The sequence below is a fragment of the Lepisma saccharinum genome, chromosome 30, assembly GCF_977018435.1.
Source record: "Lepisma saccharinum chromosome 30, izLepSacc3.1, whole genome shotgun sequence".
Classification (NCBI taxonomy): Eukaryota; Metazoa; Arthropoda; class Insecta; order Zygentoma; family Lepismatidae; genus Lepisma; species Lepisma saccharinum.
The window spans coordinates 37,341,710-37,346,982 of NC_139258.1; the positions used below are offsets into that span (position 1 = coordinate 37,341,710).

General features: G+C 39.1%; 1 non-coding gene across 1 annotated transcript; it reads right to left on the reverse strand.

Moving 5' to 3' along the window:
• Positions 1 to 3,790: 3,790 nt before the first annotated feature.
• Positions 3,791 to 3,862, reverse strand: TRNAW-CCA (transfer RNA tryptophan (anticodon CCA)). The gene has a single exon. It is a non-coding gene; the product is annotated as a tRNA-Trp (tRNA).
• Positions 3,863 to 5,273: the final 1,411 nt, after the last annotated feature.

Here is a 5,273-nt window from a genome sequence, read left to right on the forward strand (position 1 = left end):
TGATGCTCACCTTCAAGAGCAAAGAGAATTATGTGGTGCATTATCGTCTCCTACAATTCTACCTCCAGCATGGATTGATTTTGAAACGCGTGCACTCGGGATTGAAGTTTAGACAGACCAGGTGGCTAGCACCCTATATCGACGACAACACTCAACGTCGAGCATCAGCTTCTTCTTCCGCAGACAAAGACTTATACAAATTGATGAACAACAGCATCTACGGCAAGAGCATGGAAGATGCCAGGAAAAGAAGAAATATCAACTTGGTCTCCGACCCCAAGAAAATAAACAAGCTCGTCGCTCAGCCCATGTATAAGAATTTTACGATACTGAGCGACACGTTGGTATTGATCGAACGTGCTCTCCGCCACATAACATTCGACAAACCAATCGCCGTGGGAGTCGCGATCCTCGAGTTGTCGAAGCTGGCCATGTACAAGTTTCACTACGACGTCATGAAACCACGCTATGGAGAGGCGATCGAGGTGGCGTACACAGACACGGACAGCTTCGTGTACAACATCCGCACCGATGATCTATACGAAGATCTCAAAAGCATGAGCCAGCATTTCGATTTCTCCAATTATCCGAAAGATCACACTCTATTCGACGACAGCCAGAAAATGACGATCGGGAAGATGAAGGATGAAGTCAACGGCCGCATCATCACAGAGTTTGCTGGCCTTCGAGCGAAAATGTACGCCATCAAAATTCAGGATGAGACCGAAATAAAAAAGGCAAAGGGGGTGGGGCGTTCGAGCACAAACAAACTAACCGTAGAAGATTACAAGTCGTGCTTGTTCGACAAAAAAATCAAACGTATGACCGAACATCGGATCACGAGCACCATCGATCAGTTGCATACATCCACGATAAACAAAGTGGCGCTTGATCCCCACGACACCAAATTGAGGCTGCTAGACTGCAACATCCACACCCGAGAATGGGGATACTATGACGAGGAAGAAACCTGCTCGCACCATTAGACTTCTTCATCAAAAAAAGTACGTATTATTTCTTGCACCACTTTTTTTTTTAAAAAAAAAAACAATTATTCACACTTATTTTTGCATTCACACTTTTTTTTTATTTTTCTATCATTTTTTTTAAAAAAAAACAATTATTCACACTAATTTTTGCATTCACACTTTTTTTATATTTTTCTATCATATTATGTTCACTATTTTGAGGATATTTTTTTATTCTTTCAGATGCTGCACCCCCTACGGAAACTTTTTTAGTTCTTACACTTTCTATTCTTAACCAAAAATTTTTCTTCTCTTCAATCATAAAACACACACATTACACACGGAGGTCCTCTGTAGGGAGTCATGGGGGAGTTTAAAAAAAAAAAAACCCATGAAACTCTACAAAGGCATGGCTTTGTTAGCCGTGGCCATTAGAACTGTGTTGGGCACCACGCACCCCTGGCGGGATATTTTCTTTTTTTGGGGGCCAGGGATTTCCTTAACAAAAATAAATTTTGATTATCACACACACACATTGTAGAAGATCACACCTGAGAGTTTTAAAAACAAAACATCGTGGCAGATTACGCTGAGAGTGTAAGGTCGTGGTAGATTACATTGAGGGGGGCCTTACAGTAAAAAAGGGGCAGCCTTATAGGAAAATGTCGTAAGTCATTTCAAATGTAGGTCAAAAAGCGAGGTAGCATAAGAGCAAGATTTGCAGAAGGTAAAAAAATAGCTTAAAAACTGATGCCAGAGCTTTTCTTCTGTCTAATTTTCTCTCATTGTAGGTTAGTTTAGTTCGTAAAACAAATTACGGTGAGAGTAGAAGTCTATTAGCAGGTTGTAGTAGATTACACAGAGGAGGGGGAGGGGAGAGGGGGGGGCCCTTACAGTAAGAGGGAGGCAGCCTTATAGCAAAATATCGTAAGTCATTTCAAATGTAGGTCAAAGGACGAGTTAGCATAAAAAATAGCTTAAAAAGTGATGCCAGAGCTTTTCTTCTACCTAATTTTCTCTCATTGTAGGTTAGTTTAGTCCGTAAAACAGTTTACGCTGAGAGCAGAAGCCTATTAGTAGGTCGTGGTAGATTACACTGAGGGGAGGAGGGGAGAGGGGGGGGGCTTACAGTAAGAGGGCGACAGCCTTATAGGAAAATATCGTAAGTCATTTCAAATATAGGTCAAAAAACGAGTTTGGCAAAAAAAATAGCTTAAAAAGTGATGCCAGAGCTTTTTCTGTCCATTTTTCTCTCATTGTAGGTTAGGTTATACCCAAAAACAAAAACCTTGGTGATTTTTCGAGTGAGGAGTTGGCAACACTGCTCATGCCTTACGAGAGAAATCCATTAAGGCGAGAAAGTAGGTCAAAGGGCAGGCCCAGAACGTACCACCCCACCTACTCTCTCTCTCTCTCTCTCTCTACGGCCTTCCCATAGCCACAGCCTTTGGTATTCATAAAGAATTTTGCAATAATAAACCCATAGAAGTTTTGCATTAGAATTAAAAACGAAATATGTGGGAGGGGGGGGGATATTTTTATGTAGCGTATGCTTAGTCCAAAACCTGGACTATCTCACTATGACACGTGGTTCTAAGCTATGGAGGAACAGAGAAGACTGAAGTTGTTGGACGTGGTTGGGCACGTCAATTTTGCTCGCTGTTGACTTCAAGGAATTCACGTTGCCATTCATTCCAAAGGCACAAGAATTCAAGGTTGCCAAAGTCTAAGAATTCAGGTTTCCAGCTTCTAAGAAATCAGGTTGCCAACTCTTAAGAATTCAGGTTTCGAACTTCAGAATCGCCATTATTTTCTTATTGAAATGGGTAAATTTGTTCAAAGTTCTAAGAAGTTTGTTCTAAGAAAGCAATGAAGTTTCAATACAGGTAATTCATCCTTTTTGTGCAGCTCAAAAAGTTAGATGCTCCCAGTTCAAGGCAAGGAATGCTGGTATGGTATGAAGTGCTGTTAAGGGTCGAAATGCTATTTTACAGCTTACATTTTCAGAATCTATGGTTCTTGTAGAATGTTTCGTGTCATTTTCAGGTGTCTTTGAAGATGGAAACTTCTTCTTTTCTAACTTTGTGTCCATGTATTTGCTACTTTTTTCCTTTGACTTTTTCTGAGTACTAGTTAATATGCTGTCATGGCAACAGTAATGTTTTTGTTTCCAAATTACTTATATTTCAATAGCAAAGTGTATGAGTAGTTAAATATTAACTTTCATATTCAACAATTATGTGATTGGCTCCATATCACTTAATCAATGGAAGACAAAACTGGATACAATTAGAATCATAAACAGTTGTCAGAAAGTCAGCGTTTAGAGCACAAGCACAGTTTCAAATCATATATTAACATAAAATATATCATATATGAACTCTTGAATTTGGTAACATTGCCCAGAGAACAACTTTGCAAGTTGCAGATTTCGTCAGGTTGATGGTCTAATATTCAATCAGCACTTCTTCACGAAACATTATGGGTAACATGGCAGAGAAATACACACTGAAATTATATGGAAAATACAAATTGATAATTTGGAGATAGCAATGAAGAAGCTACTAGTACATTACTGAGGAATCAAGGAAAGTTAAATAAAAATTTCAAGGTCGAGTGGAGAAGAAAATTATTTCCTCTAAAGAGGGCCTTACCGTCAATTTATGTTTCTTTTCTTGATCATTTCAAACATTGCTCTTTTTGCAAAGGTAAATATAAGCTGCTTGGAAAACAACAAAAAAATAGTTCTTAAATAACAGAAATGATATGAAACAAATGAAATTTCATATCATTGATGAAAATAAAGTTTACAAAAAAAAAATTGACCCCGACGTGATTTGAACACGCAACCTTCTGATCTGGAGTCAGACGCGCTACCGTTGCGCCACGAGGTCGACGATAGATAAGTAACTCTAGATCAACATGTCTCTTGAAATACCAGTACAATAACGTTGTTGTTGATAGAGGTGGAGGAATCAACCTTTCATTGGTTCTGTTCCAGTCCTGATAAGCACAGGCGAATCCCGACTTTTTCCATTGGGGTTGGCAAACCTGGGAAACGAAATATTTCCGGGGCGCAAACATTTTCTCACGGAATGCAATGACATTTTGATTTTTACAAAAGGAAATAACAATTATTTTACTTTCCATATTAAAATAAAAACAGAATGAAGAAAATGACGTTCTACAAGTTATTAAGGTTGGTTTATTGCATCTCCTATGTGCAGTGCACACCCATAGGCATGCGCACGTGGGGGCAAAGTGGGACAATTGCCCCCCTAATCACGGACGTTCTCAGATTTTTCCACGAAGGGAATAACAAGATAATTTTCCATGAGACATATTGCCCCGATAAAAGTACTGCCCCCTCAAAAACACCACTTGAATTTGAAATTATCGCATTCCTGCGCCCCCATTACATAATAATTAATGTAAATTACTATGATTGAAATCAAATTATACGTGTGAAATATATTGTTTTAGGTTGATATTCGTTTTCAAAGGGGGAGGTGTGGTCATCCTTGCCCCCCCCCCCTTTCCAGATGTTCCATCATGCCCCTACATTATTATACTTTCACCTATAAATTTAGTGTAGAGGAATCTTATCGCTGTCATTAAATGATATTATAGGAGCAAATGAAGTATTTTCAAGCCCATGAAAGTTCAAAAGAACTACGAGGGAAGAGGCACAGAGGGGCAATTGCCACCTCCACCTCAAATATTATACAAATAAAAATACATTTCGTAAAATTTTCTTGCTCGCTTCGCTCGCAGTCTCTACTTTTCTTACAATCTTGTCAACTTCATAGCTGTAGCTAGGAGACGGCGGCAGTTATCCCTGGGCGCCGAACAATCTCAATGAGAAAAATTGTAAAAGAGAATACCATGGCTTCCTGTGGAAATTTTTGCGCTCTATTAAATCAATGATGTTTTCAATTTGCAAAAATTTGGATCGAAAAATGTTCTTGCTCGCAGTTTGTTTTCTGTAATGCATTCTAAATTGCCACAGAGAACTACAACAATAAGAACAACCAAGTGCTTCAGACAGTTGCTGTTATGGTAGTTTGGTTTGGAGGAAAAGGAGCGCGCACATTTCAGATACCATTTATATCATTTTTGCTGTTGGTTGTTATGGGGCGATATGTATTGTATTTAGATAATATGTTATATATATGCACACACACAAAGACCCATCAATGCAATGAAACTAAAACAGTGAGATAAAATGAGGTTTTTCTTCCCCGACTGAACTTTCTAGGCTTTTGCCCCACCCCCCTAATCAGGGGGTCTGCGCACGCCTATGTG